The sequence below is a fragment of the Clupea harengus genome, unplaced genomic scaffold (assembly GCF_900700415.2).
Source record: "Clupea harengus unplaced genomic scaffold, Ch_v2.0.2, whole genome shotgun sequence".
NCBI classification, from domain to species: domain Eukaryota; kingdom Metazoa; phylum Chordata; class Actinopteri; order Clupeiformes; family Clupeidae; genus Clupea; species Clupea harengus.
This window is the reverse complement of record NW_024879643.1, coordinates 63,421-85,662: the sequence shown is the minus strand read 5'-3', so window position 1 is coordinate 85,662 and position 22,242 is coordinate 63,421. Positions and strand designations below refer to the sequence as shown.

The 22,242-nt window shown below is 42.2% G+C and overlaps 1 long non-coding RNA gene across 1 annotated transcript; it reads right to left on the bottom strand.

The window, feature by feature from the left end:
* Positions 1-4,331: 4,331 nt before the first annotated feature.
* Positions 4,332-5,344, bottom strand: LOC122129436. The gene is made up of 4 exons (XR_006151770.1): positions 5,238-5,344; positions 4,906-5,055; positions 4,499-4,586; positions 4,332-4,398 (listed from the first exon to the last, which is right to left on the bottom strand). It is a non-coding gene; the product is annotated as an uncharacterized LOC122129436 (long non-coding RNA).
* Positions 5,345-22,242: the final 16,898 nt, after the last annotated feature.

Here is a 22,242-nt window from a genome sequence, read left to right as displayed (position 1 = left end):
CCCACCACCAGCAATCCGCCGCGAAACAGCCTGCCTAAACCTTGCACAGAGAGCTCAACGCAGAGCCAGCCACCTACTCCATCATGACATCAACTCAAACGACCACGCCTACCGCTGAGAGCACCGATCTCTGCAAGACTTCGGGGTCTGCTGCATGAGGCAAATGGTCAGCCACCTGGATCCTGGACCATCACACAATGGACCAAACAGTGGGGCTCAGCCAACACTAAACTACATGGCTACATCAAAACACCGTCCACAAGGCCTGCAGGACACACCCTCAACAGAAACTCCTGGGTACGACTCAACAGATGCCGAACAGGACATGGACGCTTCCGAGCCAATATGCACAGGATGAACCTATGTGATGCTCCAGACTGCCCCTGTGGGGCCCCAGAGCAAACTGCTGATCACATCATCAACGACTGCACCAAGTACCAGTGTCCTGGCCTTCAGGCAATGTCTACCCTGAACAGTGAAGCACTAGCATGGCTCGCGGACACAAGCTTAGTCATCTAACAGTATGAAATGTATTTTGAGACATACGAATATATATATATATATATATATATATATATATCCACCATATCCCACTGTGTCTGCGACACAAACAAGTTCTAGATTAGTTAAGCATAGCCATTCATGCCCTATCTGTCTGCCTTGAGTTTGCCTTTGACAATGGCTATCAATACACAATCAGTTTGGTGTCATCCAGAAAGACCAGGAGGTGGACCAGGTGTAAGTTTTTATTTAGTTGTACAGTTGACTTTATAACCCTCGTTCAGAGGCGATGGCGTGAGAGAGACACTACTCATATTCAATATAATGTAACAGGTATTAGCATATACCATAAATGTTGGCCATATTAGTTGGTTTAATACTAGATTTAACTTTCAATAAACAATTTGATATTACATGTGCTGGTATTAGCATATGCTAGCTTTTAAGTGCATTAAAGTTGGATTCAGCGTAGTGATTGGAGGAGGAGTTGAACTACGCAGCTCTTTCAGTGTGGTGATTGGAGGAGGAGTTGTCTAGCTGCCAATTTATGCAGGAGGTATAGGGGTAGCAGAATAGCTTTGCTTTTGCACCCCGTCTTTTAATGGATAGACTTCTTGAAACCATACGATACGACAATCTATTTTTATTTACATTTACGTTATTTTCTCTTCTTTTCCCACACTCTGTTAAGCCAAACAAGAATACCAGATGAAGACACCTTAGATATGTTTTGTAATGATATATATAGTTCTCAACTTCTTTACAGGGGAGGGTTTTTACCACCATACCAATATTTCAGATAATGATTTAATTCCCAGAATGGAAGATGAAGACTAGAGTACTGAATGACCACAGATAATTTAAAGGATGGAGATGTGCTGAAACACAGGAATGAAATTAAGTCATTAGTCATTAAATATCCATGGAAGTTTATGGTGATTGGATAAAAAAAAGAACAATACTGGAAGATGTGGCGTCGGGCAGGGTGGCATTTTCATTCCGAAGGAGAAGATCGCCATGACCATATAATAGTCCATTTCGATTCCACCAAAGACTTAGTTTAGTTGCTACTCCTCACCTTTGGTAATCATTTGTGGAGACACAGTAGACTGATACTGTAAGCCCCTCCTTGAAACTTGCAACTTTCATTAGTGCAATGAGTATTTTCACTGCCCAAAATTGTAAAAACAAAAATTTGACAGACCAAGTCTTCCTTTTTTCATTGGTGTGGACCACAAACTTTCACCTCCAAGGACCAGGGAAATAGAAGCCAAACAACGTGATCTCATAGTTAAGCCTACATCACAAATCATGTGGACACGTTTTTTTAAGCGTCTGAATCACACAGCGAGGACTAGTGGAGAGGTTTGGTGTTTACACTGATGGGGATCACACAAAGAGGACGAGTGGAGGGGTTTACACTGATGGGATCACACAGAGAGGACGAGTGGAGGGGTTTACACTGATGGGGATCACACAGAGAGGACGAGTAACATTGTCACGTCCAGAGGGGGTTACCTGCAGCCCACAGAGACCAGAATTCTCATGTTTTAGAGATCTATGTTAAAACTAATCTATTCAGCAGCAGGACTGATACCACTGTACCACTCAGACTGGGACCATTCAAATGATCCCAGACATGACAAAGAAATACAAACAAACATTATTATACACATTATTATATGTCATTTTTTTATTACACATTATTATACAAACAAATTATTCTGAGACATCAAACAGGTTTCACATGTTCAGTTTACAGCAATCTATTAAATAGACCAAAAGCTGTAAGCAGTCACCTGCTTCCTCAAGGGAGTCTTTTCTGTTAAGCTTTCTGACAGTGAGTGTTGTTAGTAGGTAACCCCAATGAAGAAAAAGATGGCAAGCCACAGCTACAAAGTGAATGGGGTTTATATGATTATTGATGAGCTAATTGTTAAACAATAAAGTGCTAAAAATACTAAGTGCGGGAGTGCTGGAGATGCTTTCAGAGTAAACATGTAAGGAACAGGTCCCCAGATAGAGCGTGATAATAATTACTGATGTTCACAGTGCGGCCTTGAGGACAATAGATTGATAAATGATCAGGGTTTCTCTCCATTTATTCGGCTGTTTGTTTGTGTTTCTTTTTTCTGTCCATTTACTTCTTTCTTCTTTGTACATGTCCATACATAACCATTGCTTTATTAAAAAGTCCTGGGTGAGAGTTCAAACAATCACCTTTCGTAAAACCGAAACTGAATTGCAAACTCTGCCTTTAAGAAAATGACAGCAGGGACTGACCACAAAAAAGTTCGATTCTTCCCTGCTTTTCTTATCAGACTCAGGAACATGGACTAGGGACGGCACAGTCGTGTGTGCCCTAGCCTCCTCATCCTCCAGTAGTCAAGTATGGCTCCTTCAGAAAGAGCATAATCCTCTTCATGAGGAAAGTCAGGTGCTGAAATACCACAAACAATATGTGTTTGATGAGACATGATCGATTTATAACATCCTCATCCAGCAAGTGGTGTTCTTATCATGGTATGCAGGTCTCCACTCTGGCATCTCAGGGCAGCAGTCTCTGCAGTAGTGAGATGGTGTAGCACAGCAGTAATAGAGAGGTGCCACTGTGGTCAGTTGGTCCAGAAGGAGAACGGGTAATTTGGCAGTCCTGTCTGGTTCAGTCTGTTCCATAAGCACCTGGAAAGAAACAAACTGGATGAGATCATGTATTACTCTTTGAACTTGTCCACCAACTATTCATTTATACTCCATGTAAGACAGCCAGAATTTACACTGAATTAATTCCGTAATCTTGCAGGCCTTTTACAAAACATTCATCCCATGATAGCTCAGACTATTAAATACAATTAAATAAAGTTGGTGACTGCAATGGCAAGATTAAACAACAGTTGGAGTATATGGGTTAAGAAAGGGATTACTGTTGCCATGTTCCTAAAGAAACACTATTGTGAGAATTACATGAAAGGGTGTTTGTATATCCATTTCACATTTCATGCCTTTATTGGATTAGATCTAATTCCTAAAGACTAACACAATTACATGAATACAATTAGAATTGCAATAGTGTTTCTTGATTCTAACTTTATTTCTTTCTTGTAGGAAAGTAGTGTTTTACAGAAAGCATGAGATTCTGGCAGAAATATGGATAAAAGCAAATTCAGTCAGAAAATGAGTGGTAAAAAAGTAGGCTACTCACCATCAACATTATTAATACTAATATATGGCCATAAAAGCCATTTAGACCGTTTTGATCACACGATGCTGCCACTTAATTTCCTCTGTTCCTATAGAAATACAAACATTGTAATCAGAAAGGCAAAAAACCTGACACAGATAGGACAGAAATTGACATAAGCTTTAGTGAAGACCTGTACCTCTGTTGTTACAGTATGGCCTGACTTCTGTTGTGTGTTGCATTTCAATGTGTCTGCTGAACAAATAAATACAAAAAAAGCGAAACAGAACTGTTAGTATGCATTTAATGTGCGTTGTCATGAAGTAAATATTCTGGACTGATAATTACAATACACCAGTATGAAGCAATTAACACAAAATAACAAACAAAATTAACACAAAATTCTGTGTATATGTGTGTAAACAAAAACTAATCATATGCTTGTGTCCTTATCAATTCTTTCTCGACAGTGGCAATCATGATAACAGTAGGCCTTAATAATGGAAACAATTAAATCATAAGAAACATTAACATAACTACCTTGTTGAGATTTTCTTCTATTATATATAACTACCACAGCCCCACATGTAGCAGCTAGGACTGCAACACCAGCTATGATACCAGCTACAATGGCAACACTGTTTTGTCCTTGACCACAATCAGTGTCATAAGAGGATGATCCTTCTCTTAGGACAACAAGTCCAATCAACTCACACCTACAGAGATCACATAAATAGTTACATTTTAGATACACAAGTAAATAACTTAGTGTATAATCCTTGCTAAACTTGGAACATTCCAAGTGAATGAACGTACCGTGTGTGTGGTCTGCAGGATGTCAATGATCCATCTGAGAATGTGTCGCCTACACAGTCACCACACACAGTATCTGTGGATGCTGTACCTGCATGGACAGAGAGAAATAAAGGAAAACACACATCATCCACTATGGACACATGTTTATGGTGATGGTCATTTTTAATATCACAGATGAATGGAGACTCCATCAGAGAATGGGATTCAATCAGGAACAAGCTTTTATTCTTTACAATGATGCGCATCAAGGGAGAGAAGAAGGTTTCACATGAAGATTCTCCCACGTCTCTAATAAGACAAGGGTTGAAACAGACTGAATTCAAGTATCCTACCAGGTGGACAGAAGGGGGTGTTATTCAATAGTCCCAACCCTGTGTCTATAAGGTAATTACAGAGGATTGTCTAACCTGTCTCGTTGATGTACTGCCCTGGTGAGCACTTTGTGTGTTCCGCAGCTCCTTGGCAGCCATCATTGATTGGGTCAGTACAGTAGTGACCTTCCAGAGGCTCACAGAGTGTGTCTGAAGTGGAGCTGCATGCCCTCTTCACTCTTAGACCTTCACATATATTAGGAAATACAGTTATTTATAAAGGTGATTGCACTCATATTAGGATTGGTTGAAAAACATTTCAATTGCAATCAACAGTGCAAAGAATTTATGTAAATAATATACATAGAATGCACAAAAAATAAACTAATAAGGAAGGTAAACCAAAACTGCTGAAATAATTGACTCACTCGAGTCACAATCTGTGCAAGATTTACAGGACGCCAGTCCATTGGGTGCATCAGTGTAGGTAGATGACAAGCATGGACCACATGTCGTTATGTTGAACACAGTGCAGTGTCTCTGTGCATAATAACCTTTAATGAGTAAATAAATAGTTAATACGTAAATCAGACATGGGTTTATCTCATTGATGCAACATGAAGAAAGCTCTAACGAAGGAGCATGTCATGTACTATGACACAGTTACTACTGCTACTCACCAGGAGCACACATAGGGCAGCAGAACTGCCCTTTAAGGTATTCGGCTCGACCACAGGCAGGAGAGCCCCACGACTCGGTCAGCTGGATGATCAGAACTATAATCGCCAACTTCACCATGATTTCACCGTCACCGTCTTTTGGTTCAATTGACGTACAGATGGCGTTTGTATAGCTGTGCAACAAACTCCTGTCCTACAGTTTCACCGATATATCTGTCAAACCAATGAAGAGACAGAGTTTATTTCATTGCCCTCTTAATTTTCTTATTTTTAGTTTAATTTGTGCTTTTCTATTGTCAGGGCTCTTTACATAAATGTAATACCAACTCCTACAAATGCATAAGTGTCAGATTAGTACAGGTTAGAACATGTCATATGGAACAGTCATCCAAATTAGCTTCATTGGCCAGGTATGTTGATGCCTTCAAAAAATTGCGCTCTGGTCATTAATGGCCCTTAAAACAATATACAGACACTTAACTATACGATATACAGATATGGTGCATATTACATACAGATAATATAGAAAGAAACAAGCAATACAGATTATATACTGTACATGAAGTGTAAGTGTGAACAGTAGAAAATAGGATGCACTTGATATAGTAGCACACACTGTATAGTTTGTATGCCACACAATTTAGTATATTAATGTAATAGATAATAAAACTAGAATAAGGAGAATAGGTCCGTCTCAGTAGATATCACTGTTCTTATGTTTGATGGCTGTGGCATACAGAGGGGCTGCCAGAAGGGAAGAAGTTGGAAGAGGTTGTGTTCAGGTTGTTAGGCGTCTGTGGTGATTTATTTAGCCTGTTCCTGTTTTTTTTAGGTGTAAAAGTCCTGTAGGGTGGATAGGGGACACTAATGATCTTTTCCACAGTCCTTACTGTCCACTGCAGTCTGTTATTGTCCTGTTTGGTGGCTGCTCCAAACCAGACTGTGATTGATGACACTTGATGGCACCTGATGACACTTGGTGGCACGGTGGCGCAGGTGCTTGCACTGCCGCCTCACAGCAAGAAGGTCATGGCTTCGATTCCCGCATGGGGCGCTGTTGTCGGCTCTTTGTCGGTCCCTGACCAAGACAGAAGGTTCACCTCACCTGGTCCCTGGGCGCTTAAAAGCTGCAAGACAGCAGCCTACGGTATATAGGTGCATTCTTCCTTCCTGTGATAATTTATCGCTGTTGCTCACCGTACAAGGCATTTCGGGTTATCTTGTCTTCCATAGCTCAACGCCGCTCGGTTTCCCTTTTCACCGCTTTTGTCTTGTCAGATACTCGCATCGGTCCTGTTACAATCCCATGCCGACAGCATATTCGCTCATCCGAAGGTCTCAGTCGTCCTCCGGTAAATGTAAACAGTCCAACACAACACAGCTCCTCCAGCTTGCACTCAGGGCAGGGCACAACACAATCCTTCTGAGGCTCCTACAGGACAACAAGCGGCTGCATACCTTCCCTTGAGCACCCTGGGAAAAAGGCGTGCTGGGAAGGAGGAAAAACCGGTTGGCCCGTGCATGGTGTCCCGATACCAGTCGGGGGACGACATTTTTTAGGTGGGACCAGGGGCGGAGCAAGGGTTGTGTCTCAGGGGGGGCGGAAACTGATTGGGGGCCCCCCTGTTATTTATATTTTGCAGTGCAATAAAATATAACAATAACAAGTAACCAATGGCAACGTCTATTGTGAACAGCACATATTATATAATAAATGTACTCAGTCATCATAGCCCCTAATGTGCGAACAAAATGTAGGCCTAGGCCAGTAGCCTCACATTCAGCATTCATTAGAATCTCTCACACACAGTAGGCCTACACAAATCCATGCATAAAATGGGTTTAATGATCTGTCCATTTACCAAATACATTATATTCAAATTCATTAATAAGAGGCCATAAGCCCCCCAAAATGAAGTTAAAGACATTAGCCTAGTCATCCTAGGCTATAGGCTAAAAAAAAAATTGTTTTTCTGAACTGATCTTTCATATTCTGTAGGTAGGCCTATAGGCCAAAACCAGTCAATCAAAGATGATTAAATAACTTGCCTCTTACAGTGACAACATAATAAACAAACATAGCTCTATAACTATTCTTTCAGCAACAATTTGGGCGAGCTACTCGCGAACCAAGCCCCCATGAAAAAAAAAACGAGTGCGCCACACACACACGCGTGACACGCACTGCAGTAGGCCACCTACAGGCATGCTACGATTGAACTAAAATTCCATTAGACTATAATCATTTTCTTTTCCGAACTGACAAGTATTGGGATATTCAAAACCAGCAAACTTATAGCCAACACACAGGTCAAAACACATACACATTATTAAACATTAGTTTTTACAAAGGCAGAATATATACAGACATGAAACATTGGCCACAACAAATGCCCTTGCCTATTTAAATCATCATCTGTCTGTTCTTATCTTTAGCAAATCTGGCGATTACTTTGTTAATGTCAATCTCGACGTCCTTCTGGATGCACAGCAGCGCTAAATTGGACAGCCGCTCCTCTCCCATGCTTGATCGCAAGAAACTCTTTCAATTTCAGACGGCTGAAAGTCCTCTCTTCCTTAGCACTGCTTATCGGAATTGTCAAGTAAATGCGATAAAGAATGGCAAGGTTGGGGAAAGCACGGCCCATGTCGTTTTCAATGAGAAATGGTAGGATGCTGTGTGTTTAGTTCATGTTTTTCCATGCTCAGCTCACGGTACGTAATGTAACAAATTCATCAACCACATAATCGGTCTTAGATAGTGTGGTATCGTGATTATCTGGTTCATATAGATACTATTGCAATACCACCCCACTCCATCAGGAGGTACAGTTAACCCTGGAGGTCAAGACATTGACAGTAGATTAAGCAGATACCTAACCTGAGTGATGTATGTTATCTACAACCTCTGCAAGTTCTTATATTAAATACTGAACATGATCATCTGGACTGAATCCTAATTTAATGGAAACTACGTTATCACAGATAGATCCTCCGAAAAGAACTCCGCAAGCGCTCTAACTTTCCGAGCTTCCTCCTCTGCTGCCCTTCTAACTTTTCTCTTTGTTTGCATGCACCAGATTTATATGTCCGCTTCATATTTAATATTATTGTCGTTTAACATGGGCTACAGGAGCGGCGCTAACCGTTACTGTAAATCACGTTAGTTTACTCAACGTCATGTAAACAAATTGAAAATGTATATATATTTAGTACAATTGTCTACCATGGATACAATCAATGTTTTGTTGCCAAAGAGAAATTATGAAAAAAAAAAAGTCATAGATCGCGGGGCCCGGGGTTTTCGGCGCCCCCGCCCCCATCCCCCCTCCGCTACTGGGTGGGACAAAACACACACACAAACAACATTTAGGCCAAGTGCAGACGAACTCTAGTTTGTCTGAACCCGGTGAACCCCGAGTCCGGATAGCCCTATCGTGCAGACGAACGCACTGTATCCGCACACTGTATCCGCACTCCCTCGAATCGGGGGTCCAAAGTGAGTAACCTCGAAATCCGATTGCTGTTGGTGTTCATCTGCACGCTATCCGCATACCTAATCGGATTGCCCCACGTGATTGCATCATTAGACCAGCCAGAACAACGGACACAACCGGCATTATTTAATAACTGAATGGGTTGCCATGGCGCAGTGAGTTTGGCAGCCAGTTATAACAGCTCTCCAGTTTAAAAAAAAAAAAATCTTCCTATTACCTTGCTCCTTTTCCACGTGAATTTCCCTGATGGGATTAATACAAATGTGTCTATCTATCTGTTGTTAGGAAAGGGATGACATTAACAAGCCACACTTTAATCTGTCACTGTTTAATCTATTTGCATCAGACCATTTTTCAAAAACCAGTTTTTAAAAGTGTCAGCAATAGCCTATATGAGCAAATCTGACGTGAAAAGATTTTTTATTATAGACGGAAGTTTCAAAACAGATGAATGCTACGTTAGCTTTAGTCCTGTCAGACAACGATTGCGATAGCTACTAGCTAGGGTTAACGTTACTTCAGAGGTAGCCTACAGTACGTGAAGGACAAAGCCCTCAACAATAGCCTACATTTGTTGTTAGTAATAGAACCATGAAATTGGAAGCAATTGTAAACCATGAAACATCCAGGATCCACAGCACTTGCATTGTGGTCTCTCATGCTCAAGCTCAGCATCTCCATAAAGCACAGGCATTTAAACAACTCAGACATGTCATGTTGCACTGTTCTAAACTCTTTATTATCAATAACAAATACAATTATTTTTCGCATATAACTTTTCCTAGGCAATATTTGTTAACTCTGGTTTTGAATATGGGGTAGGCTACCACATGCGAAGGAAATCACCGGCAGATTGTCGCAGGACATTACGCAGATCTTGTCAAGCACTGACAAAGCATGCATGCGTTGGCAATCATACAAATACTTACAGTGCAGACTGGAGAGCTGTCAAAAATAAACAAAACTGCACAAAAGAAGCAAAACAACAAAAGAAATCGGCGTCAGTTGCCAGGCTGTGTCCAAAAGACCCTAGTCAAACTTTACTTAGAGACTGCAGTAGGCTAATTAACCTAGGGCAGGAAAGGTTTCGATATGAGAGACAAGATTTTGTAATCCACTGAACAAATTTGACATCCGACATACCGCCTGGTGTCCACCAATACGGTTACGGTCGGATCTCGCAAGGGCAGAAGGGATAGTGCGATCGGTCGGTGGCCGGATCCCCGTAAGGGCTGAAGGGATAGTGCGATCGGTTTCCTGCGCGTTTCTGGCAGCTTCAGTGCAGTCCTGAATAACAGTTTTGACTCAGCTTCGCGCGCACACACCCACACACACACACACTGGAGACTTGAAAGGGAAATTCCAGAAATACCAGATTCCTCTTAAATGACACATTGTCGCTCGTCACGGGGATAGACTTTTAGACATGTGTAACAATTACCTGTGCTGTTTAGCAGCTAGAATGTGATAGACTACGTGAGTTATGTGGGAAGTAGTGTCACTTCAGTAATATGTGAGAATATTGCTATTATTAATGTGAGGTTATGACTAGCATTATATTGTGAGATGCCTACTAGCATGGTAATTAAGTATCTCTGTTTTATTCTGTTTCATTTGCAGAACCACACACACACACACACACACACACACACGTTAATATAACACACATACAAAATACATATATGTTGAATTCCATTCCATTCATCTCAACTTTGTAATAAACCTCAAGTTTGGATTGTACATCATCTCAGGCATTTTAATCAGATGCACCACAGTGGCTTCTAAGCATTTCTTACCAGACAACATAGTCTCCACAACAATATGTGAGAGTGAAGTGATTCCCAAACGACTCTCTCTCTCCTCCTCTCTCTCTCTCTCTCTCATACAGACACACATTCAGAAACAGTTTGGAGGCGGAGCTCTACAGCGCACATCTATGTAAACTTCCCACCACAAAACTGAGTTAATTTCTGTATACAGATAAATATATTATACGCAATTACACTCGACATGACCGTTCACACAGCAATATGTATTATTTATTTATTTTTAGGTTGGTTAGTAGGATATGTTTTACTTAAAAATGTTCTTGCTTTAGAATTGAAGAGATTGATATGACCATACTTGTTATTCCTCGTAGCAGAGAGATTATTCATTATAAAGACACGTACGATTTCACTGGCGGTTATATGAGCGGGGCTTTTATTTCGAATGGTTTATCGAGCAGTGCCCTTCAATTTATAATCGAATTACACAAAAAGAAATTCAATTGTCTACAGGTCTATCAATATCGCCACCCGGGCGTAAACATTCAATTTTAACATAGCCTACACTGTGATATCCGTGATGCGTGGTCTTTCTGTGGAACTGAAACGCTTCTGTCATTCGTCTAATAAGTAGCGCCACATCACTACACGATCAAAACACACGGCCATTATGTTAAGCAAAACATAACCATTGTGTGTTTTCACGCTGCCATAAATGCATATCTCGCTGTCTTGCGATGTGAAAAACTACGCTCCAGTTCAGCATTCTCCGCGCGTAAGACGCAGCAGGAAGTGTTCATTGTTCTTTTAGCGACACCTGCAGGTCATAAGAAGAACATTTCAACTGCAAAAAGAAACTTCCAGGTGTGTCAGTTCAGCGTGTCGGTACCACAGGTCAATATCCTTCCCTGCTGTCAATAGTCCTTTTATCCGACTGGTATTGACATTTTATTTTATTATATGCGGCAGCTTCTCCTCTGTGTCCTGCTACAAGCTTCAGGGACTCGCACCATGGAATGATGGCTTCCATAATTTGACTGTCATATAAAATAATGGCAAAATGAACAACGTACAGACGGCACACAGTTGCTCCCATCGGAGCGAGATTGTTTTGCACGGTTGTAGCTTACCTACTTACAACGCTTCGCAGTCAACTGAGCAGCACATTCTTGTATAAAAACAACCGCGGATTAGCGATGGGAGACAGATGGATCAGCACTGTACACAGACTAGGTCTATTGAACTATTGCACAAATGGAATAGCGTGGTATTTGTTTATCTAACCGTGACCATCTCAAAGAGGATAGCGGTCACAGTTCGACAAATCAGTAGGCCTATATAAGAGCAAGTGTTCCAGGGGATCGGAGATTAGTTCTGAATTAAAGCAGTGACAATGAGAGATCACTATGTGGGCCGCAACATAAACTGAAACATAAAATACATATGGTCTGGGCTAGCGTCGTTAAAAGTTGTTTAACAAGTCTTCTAAATTGTAACGACCGCTTTCAAAACAAATATTTAAAAAATATCACAAGCACGGAGGCTTGGAGCGCAAAGCTTGCTCTGAAATGCAGGTTATCGTTGTCTGTACAGGCACACCTATGTCAATGCATTGCTAAAATAAATACCCTGACAGTAAACCCACGGAGGCAAAAGACAGACATTTTTGTTCTGAGTCACTGTTCGTGGAAAGTGTAGCTCCTTTGTGTCATGTGATGTCATGCAGTGCCGCTGCTAGCCATTTTGGTGCCCTAAGCATAACTCCTTTATGATGCCCCCCCCCCCCCCGAGAACATATTATTAAAACGAAAAAGGAAAATCTACTTTGTAAACACATAACAGCCAAAACATACATACACACAAGTATTGGGATGTGCAAAATCTTCGTAGAAATTAAATAGTCATCCATAAATACAAACTTAAAAGCAGAAGTGTACAAGTAAGCAATCTTCTTCAATGAAGCAAAGATTTAGAAGCAGAAAATTCACACAATTTTAGTTTACTTTGTAAAAACACTATGTAGAACAGCTAAAACACCTCTTGTCACTACAGATCCATAACTTTGCAGCTAAAGTTGTGATTCCTGGTTGCTATGGTTATCAAGGTGCTATGCTAGCTAGCTAGATAGCTAGCTAAGGAAACTTTTAATAACCTTAAACGATTTAAATGGAAGATTTCCGTTTGCAGGAAATGATAGCTAGTTATCTAGCTAATGTTATAGTCTCCTCGATTTAACTTCTACAATTATAATGGGTGCCTGAGACACTTCTTATGAACAAGGTTATATTCATGAGTTCATATTCACACATATTAACACCAGTTGATCATGTGTAAAGAATGCTGATATGAAATATGAAAACAACCAGTAGTCTATGTGCAAGCTTCCAATTTAATCGTGATTTAAGATACTCTATTTGAGTTGGGGCAGTCTGTCCTTCAGTCGAGGCATGATGATCTCTCGCTACAAGTTTCACCTGTTCGTGTTGGAGTAACAAATGCTTGTGGAGTCAAGTGCAGTTGAGAGGCGCTTGTCTCCAGGGCACAGATAACACTTAACTTTTTTCTCTTTTCACGGATACAAATAAAAAAGGCTGTGATTGGAATACGGGACTGGAGCTGTCCCTGACGGGACAAATCAAAATCACCCATAATTCAGGATGTCCCGGACAATCCGGGACGGTTGGCGACCCTACTTGCACCTAAGTTACCACAGAGTGTGCTAACATTAGCAAAAACGTCAGCTAGTTTGAGGTGTATGCATAGGCTAACCATTAAATTAGCAGCACATTTCCTGTATTTAACAATAATTAAACATGGACTTACCTGAAAGTGATGCACGGGCATCATCTCGCAGTTTCTTTCTCTTTCTTTTTTGTGCCCCTGACTCCTGTTGTCTTTTTGAGGCCATTTTCGAAAAGTTAGCCTACTGTCAAAGTTCGTCAGGCCACTGAGATAGGAAAGGGCACCCACGGCGAGCTTGGGAAGTTGAGTGTGTATTTGTATTTATTTATTTGGGGGGGGGGGGGGGGGGGGGGGCACCATCGTAACTTTTTTTGAGCAATTAAATATATCTCTTGTTCTGCCTGTTTTGTGATATACATGCCTAAAAGGTGCCTAATATTTCTATACTGAAATAATATCGGCATTATAATTATTATAACTGTGATGATTTTTCAGTTGCCTATTTTTTGGTGCCCCCTCAGGACTTGGTGCCCTACGCACAGCGCGTAGTTCGCGTTATGGGAGCGGCGGCACTGAGTATGCATTCACTAGTCCTTTCCCAATGCAGCCAACTTGCCCCACACATTGTCAAGTAACTTCTAAAGTATTGTGGGTGTAGCACATCCTCAGGTCTGTGAACACAAGGAAGGCAGAGGGACCAGATGCCATTCCAGGAAGAGTGCTCAAAGAATGCGCATACCAGCTCGCAGATGTCTTTACGGACATTTTTAATATGTCTTTAGCCAAAGCGGTCGTACCAGCAACTATTATTCCTGTGCCCAAGCAAAGCAACATCAGCACTTTAAATGATTATAGACCTGTGGCGCTCACTCCCATCATCGCCAAGTGCTTTGAGAGGCTGGTGGCGAAGCGCGTTAAGGCTGCCCTCCCTCGCTCCCTGGACCAGCATCAGTATGCTTACAGGGAAAACAGGTCCACTGAGGATGCTATCGTCACAGCCCTCCATACAACGCTGACACACCTGGACAAGAAGGAGACATATGTGAGACTCCTCTTCATAGCTCGGCTTTTAATACCATCGTCCCCAACCGGCTGATCACCAAACTCCTTGATCTGGGCCTCAGCTACAGCCTGTGTATGTGGATTAAGGATTTCCTAACAGATCGCCCCCAGACAGTGAGACTGGGTCCTCACCAATCCTCGAGCCTGTCCCTCAGCACCGGCGCTCCACAAGGCTGTGTATTGAGTCCCCTGCTCTACTCCGTCTACACATATGACTGCACCAACACCCACACTTCTTATGTCAAAAAGAAATCATAGTTGACTTCAGACGGCAAAAGGCAAACCCTCAACCCCTCATCATCAATGGTGAGGAAGTGGAGAGGACCTCCTGCTTTAAGTTCCTGGGGGTTATGCTCTCAGAGGACCTGAAATCAGTGAAATGGGTGAGTAACACAACCGCCACAGTCAAGAAAGCACAGCAGCGGCTCTACTTCTTGCGAATACTGAAGAGAAACAACCTGTCTTCCGAGCTGCTTAAGTCTTTTTACCACTGTTGCATTGAAAGTGTCCTCACATACTGTATCACTGCATGGTATGTCAACTGCACAGACAAGGACAGGAAATCCCTCAGTCAGGTCATAAGGTCTGCGGAGAGAATAATTGGACTTTCACTGCCTCCCCTGGACGACATCTTTAGGACACGCTGCCTCCGCCGAGCATGTGGCATTTTGAAGGATGAGACTCACCCCGCAAACCATCTCTTCACCCTGCTACCCTCTGGCAGGCGCTACCGGGCCACTACAGCCCGCACCTCCAGACTGCAGAACAGTTTCATCCCCAGGGCCATCACAGAACTAAACAATCACACAACCCTCATACCCTCCACCCAGCACAACTGCACTTTTTTTTGTGGTTGCACAAACAAATTTCGTTGTGTATCCAATGCACAATGACAAATAAAGTCTATTCTATTCTATTCTATTCTACTCAGTGATGTGAATCACAACTACTACACACATTTTACTTAATGTTTGGAATGTCCTGAACACAGTGGCGGCGCCAGATATTTTATTCTGCAGGTGCTATGGGGGAGCTCGGCGTTTTACCGAGGGTGCTATGAAATTAGGGTGATAGCCTATGTGTCACATGGTTCTCTACTACAGTGCCTCACCAGCCACGGACCTCACCGCACGTCACTGTTAAGTGTTGAGTGCGGTAGAAGGTAGAATGCCTACGGAAAAGAGAAGGATTAAAGAGAGAGAGAGAAGCAGCAAAGGGGAGCACATCTTTGCAGAGTTGGTTACAAAAAAGCAAACCAGCAGGTCAGAATCAGAATCAGAATCAGAATCAGAATGGGATTTATTGCCAAGTAGGTTTACACCTACTTGGAATTTTTTCTGGTGTGAAGGTGCATACAGTAAACATAAAACATAAAAACATAGAAACACAATAAGTACTACACATAACATAAAATCACAAATAAGTACTACACATAAGAACTAAAAAACACAATATATACGATACAAATATATAAACAATGAATATAAAAAAAGTAAAGTGGAAAGTAGAGTGCAAAAAGCAAAACAGGAGTGCAATGTGAATGAGCAATGTGCAATGTAATGTGTGTTAATGTAACACAGACTTAGGGTGTGGGGGTGGGATAAGAGCCCAGGTCAGGTGGGGGTCCCGGGCCTTGTTAATAAGGCCAACTGCAGCAGGGAAGAAGCTGGTTTTGTGGCGTCAGGTTTTGGTCCTGATGGACCGCATCCTCCTGCCGGAGGGAAGAACCTCAAAGAGTTTGTGACCCGGGTAGGAGGGATCGGCCACAATCTTACCTGCCCGCCTCAGGGTCCTAGAGGCGAACAGGTCCTGAAGAGATGGAAGATTGCAGCCAATCACCTTCTCGGCAGAACGGATGATACGCTGCAGTCTGCCTTTGTCATTGGCAGTGGCAGCAGCGTACCAGACGGTGATGGAGGAGGTGAGGATGGACTCGATGATGCAGGTGTAGAAGTGCACCATCATTGCCTTTGGCAGGTTGAACTTCTTCAGCTGCCGCAGGAAGTACATCCTCTGTTGAGCTCTTTTGGTGAGGGAGCTGATGTTCAGCTCCCACTTGAGGTCCTGGGAGATGATGGTGCCCAGAAAGCGGAGGGACTCCGCAGTGTCGACTGGGGAGTCTCTCAGGGTGATGGGGGTGGGTGGGGCTGGGTTCTTTCTAAAGTCTACAACCATCTCCACTGTTTTCAGAGCATTTAGCTCCAGGTTGTTCTGGCCACACCAGGTCACCAGATGGTCAATCTTCCACCTGTAAGCGGACTCATCCCCACCAGAGATGAGCCCAATGAGGGTGGTGTCATCCGCAAACTTGAGGAGTTTGACGGACTGGTGACTGGAGGTGCAGCTGTTTGTATACAGGGAGAAGAGTAGAGGGGAAAGAACGCAGCCTTGAGGGGAGCCGGTGCTTATAGTTCTGGAATCAGAGACATACTTCCCCAGCCTCACGTGTTGCCTCCTGTCAGACAGGAAGTCTGTGATCCACCTGCAGGTGGAGTCAGGCACGCTCAGCTGGGAGAGCTTGTCCTGTAGCAGAGCAGGAATGATGGTATTAAAGGCAGAGCTGAAGTCCACAAACAGGATCCTGGCGTAGGTTCCTGCGGAGTCCATGTGCTGGAGAATGAAGTGAAGGGCCATGTTTACTGCATCGTCTACAGACCTTGGTGAGACAGAGACATTGCATTGTGATAAAGATGACAATGTGTAGGCTAATTAATTCATGTGAAACAGGCTCATATTTCCAGACTAATATTTTTAGCCTACTAATGGCAATTTATTACATTACATTTAAGATGAGGAGCAACCACAAGCCTCCAGACCAGAGGAAAATGTGGACCAGGAGACACATAGGACAGGTAGACCTAAGTGCTGATCACCAAATATGAGATGAAAGGACCATGCTAGAAAGTACAGGGATAAAAAGCCATATGCTAAATAATTGTTATCTTAAAAAAGTATAGACTATTTTAGAGATCCTTTCAAAGATCTTGCCTGAGCAGAACAGAATTAACATACCACTGCTTCTAGTGGGCCTTATAATAGTAATGGTAATAACAATAATATATAATTGGACAGATGAAGAGCCAAGTAGGCTACATCAACTGCAGACAAAGACCAAGAGCCAGAGCCAGACGAGAACAGAACAGACTTGGAAAACAGGGAATGGAGAGACGACACAGAAAGTCAGGACGCCAACAAGGGAGGATATTGAGATGGAGAGTGAGGCAGAATCCATGAATACAGATTTAGATTTTTTGCTGAGATTGAGTTATCCAACAGATCCAGCTCATGTACAGAGCAATAATCTTAAATTCAATCAGGCCTTTATCAAATTTTCACACATTCACACAAATTTTCCTATTGTGAAGTTCCCCAAAAATGCAGAATGGCGCTCTTTTCAAGCCCACTGGTATGATGATGACCCCTGGCTGGAATATTCTCTACAGAATGATGCCATGCTCAAATGAATTGCTGTAGTGTTTTATTTATCACTATTAATAAAGACCCTGTTCTTCTCAGTTCTCCATACAGTCCGTGTGATTTATTTATTTTTTTGCCTGGTGGGGCTGCCCTTTTTTCAGGTCAGAGCAATGGCCCTTCAAAATTCCTGTGCACGTCCCTGGTTACAGGTGTTTATACACTATATATACTCTATAGTCACTTTCTGCTATTAGATTCCCCGAAATCCTACACACTGTATCTTTTATTTATTTGTATTTACCTCTTGTAAATGCTCTCTAGCGGCACACCTGCCCTACCTGCAGTTCCTTCACGGCTCACACTTTGGGAATCAGTTATTCAATCAGTCAAAGAATGAAGCAGAATCATCAGTTACATTTAAATGTATTTATTTAGCAGACCCATTTATCAAAGCAGCTTGTACAGTGCAGTGTGCAGACACATCTTCATCAATATGTGTGGTGGTATTAGAACCTTGTTCTACCAGATGAGGTACAGCAATGCATCTGTTGAGGTAGACATTACAGTGGAACATCCCTGGCTAACTCATCTCCTGTTCTTCCTCTCCCACTGCTCCCTGCAGCAGAACACAGTGTTTGTACTGTATGTGTGCAGACCCATTTGGTGTTATACTGCACCCTAGTGGCCAGATCCTTCATGGATCGATAGCTTTAAAGGTTGTGTCACGTGTGCAGCAGTTAACTTCCTATCTCCTCCTTTCTCTTCTTCCTTTCTCAGACTTTGAGGGTCTTCACTGTCTTCTCTGGAACACAGACATATCAATCATTTGACTATTTAAAACACACACAAGATATAGCTGGCTGTACTGAAATTCTGATTGATTTGGTATTATGGTACGGAGTGATAGATGCTCCATCATATCCATGGAATGAATGGATTTTGGTATCAGTAGCTGGAAAACAAACAGGTTTAGAATTGATCCAGCTTGTTGTTAAAGAACACTGAGGATATTGCTGTTAAAATCTCAGCTTTAAATCTGTTTCTCCACTATATATTGAAATATTATCCCATTTGAAAAGTCTCCAAAATACTTGGGTGTTACTCTGGATAGAAGCCTCACCTATAAACAACACCACCAGCAAGTCAGAGCCAAGGTGGAAGCAAGAAACTGCCTCATTCACCGTCTCTGCGGAACCTCGTGGGGAGCTACTCTAGCACTGGCCTACTCAACAGCAGAGTACTGTGCACCTATTTGGTGCAAATCCACTCATACCACCAAGCTTGACATAGCTCTCAACAACAGCATGCGGATGGTTTCAGGATGTATAAGATCTACACCAACCTCATACCTACCAATCCTCAGTGGAATCCCACCACCAGCAATCCGCCGCGAAACAGCCTGCCTAAACCTTGCACAGAGAGCTCAACGCAGAGCCAGCCACCTACTCCATCATGACATCAACTCAAACGACCCACCACCACGCCTACCGCTGAGAGCACCGATCTCTGCAAGACTTCGGGGTCTGCTGCATGAGGCAAATGGTCAGCCACCTGGATCCTGGACCATCACACAATGGACCAAACAGTGGGGCTCAGCCAACACTAAACTACATGGCTACATCAAAACACCGTCCACAAGGCCTGCAGGACACACCCTCAACAGAAACTCCTGGGTACGACTCAACAGATGCCGAACAGGACATGGACGCTTCCGAGCCAATATGCACAGGATGAACCTATGTGATGCTCCAGACTGCCCCTGTGGGGCCCCAGAGCAAACTGCTGATCACATCATCAACGACTGCACCAAGTACCAGTGTCCTGGCCTTCAGGCAATGTCTACCCTGAACAGTGAAGCACTAGCATGGCTCGCGGACACAAGCTTAGTCATCTAACAGTATGAAATGTATTTTGAGACATACGAATATATATATATATATATATATATATATATATCCACCATATCCCACTGTGTCTGCGACACAAACAAGTTCTAGATTAGTTAAGCATAGCCATTCATGCCCTATCTGTCTGCCTTGAGTTTGCCTTTGACAATGGCTATCAATACACAATCAGTTTGGTGTCATCCAGAAAGACCAGGAGGTGGACCAGGTGTAGTTTTATTTAGTTGTACAGTTGACTTTTATAACCCTCGTTCAGGGCGATGGCGTGAGAGAGACACTACTCATTTATCAATATAATGTAACAGGTATTAGCATATACCATAATGTTGGCCATATTAGTTGGTTTAATACTAGATTTAACTTTCAATAAACAATTTGATATTACATGTGCTGGTATTAGCATATGCTAGCTTTAAGTGCATTAAGTTGGATTCAGTGTAGTGATTGGAGGAGGAGTTGAACTACGCAGCCTCTTCAGTGTGGTGATTGGAGGAGGAGTTGTCTAGCTGCCAATTTATGCAGGAGGTATAGGGGTAGCAGAATAGCTTTGCTTTTGCACCCCGTCTTTAATGGATAGGACTTCTTGAAACCATACGATACGACAATCTATTTTATTTACATTTACGTTATTTTCTCTTCTTTCCCACACTCTGTTCAGCCAAACAAGAATACCAGATGAAGACACCCTTAGATATGTTTTGTAATGATATATATAGTTCTCAACTTCTTTACAGGGAGGGTTTTTACCACCATACCAATATTCAGATAATGATTTAATTCCCAGAATGGAAGATGAAGACTAGAGTACTGAATGACCACAGATAATTTAAAGGATGGAGATGTGCTGAAACACAGGAATGAATTAAGTCATTAGTCATTAAATATCCATGGAAGTTTATGGTGATTGGATAAAAAAAAGAACAATACTGAAGATGTGGCGTCGGGCAGGTGGCATTTTCATTCCGAAGGAGAAGATCGCCATGACCATATATAGTCCATTTCGATCCACCAAAGACTTAGTTAGTTGCTACTCCTCACCTTTGGTAATCATTTGTGAGACACAGTAGACTGATACTGTAAGCCCCTCCTTGAAACTTGCAACTTCATTTAGTGCAATGAGTATTTTCACTGCCCAAAATGTAAAAACAAAAATTTGACAGACCAAGTCTTCCTTTTTTCATTGTGTGGACCAACAAACTTTCACCTCCAAGGACCAGGAAATAGAAGCCAAACAACGTGATCTCATAGTTAAGCCTACATCACAAATCATGTGGACACGTTTTTTAAGCGTCTGAATCACACAGCGAGGACTAGTGGAGAGGTTTGGTGTTTACACTGATGGGGATCACACAAAGAGGACGAGTGGAGGGGTTTACACTGATGGGGATCACACAGAGAGGACGAGTGGAGGGGTTTACACTGATGGGGATCACACAGAGAGGACGAGTAACATTGTCACGTCCAGAGGGGGTTACCTGCAGCCCACAGAGACCAGAATTCTCATGTTTCAGAGATCTATGTTAAAACTAATCTATTCAGCAGCAGGACTGATACCACTGTACCACTCAGACTGGGACCATTCAAATGATCCCAGACATGACAAAGAAATACAAACAAACATTATTATACACATTATTATATGTCATTTTTTTATTACACATTATTATACAAACAAATTATTCTGAGACATCAAACAGGTTTCACATGTTCAGTTTACAGCAATCTATTAAATAGACCAAAAGCTGTAAGCAGTCACCTGCTTCCTCAAGGGAGTCTTTTCTGTTAAGCTTTCTGACAGTGAGTGTTGTTAGTAGGTAGCCCCAATGAAGAAAAAGATGGCAAGCCACAGCTACAAAGTGAATGGGGTTTATATGATTATTGATGAGCTAATTGTTAAACAATAAAGTGCTAAAAATACTAAGTGCGGGAGTGCTGGAGATGCTTTCAGAGTAAACATGTAAGGAACGGGTCCCCAGATAGAGCGTGATAATAATTACTGATGTTCACAGTGGGACCTTGAGGACAATAGATTGATAAATGATCAGGGTTTCTCTCCATTTATTCGGCTGTTTGTTTGTGTTTCTTTTTCTGTCCATTTACTTCTTTCTTCTTTGTACATGTCCATACATAACCATTGCTTTATTAAAAAGTCCTGGGTGAGAGTTCAAACAATCACCTTTCGTAAAACCGAAACTGAATTGCAAACTCTGCCTTTAAGAAAATGACAGCAGGGACTGACCACAAAAAAGTTCGATTCTTCCCTGCTTTTCTTATCAGACTCAGGAACATGGACTAGGGACGGCACAGTCGTGTGTGCCCTAGCCTCCTCATCCTCCAGTAGTCAAGTATGGCTCCTTCAGAAAGAGCATAATCCTCTTCATGAGGAAAGTCAGGTGCTGAAATACCACAAACAATATGTGTTTTG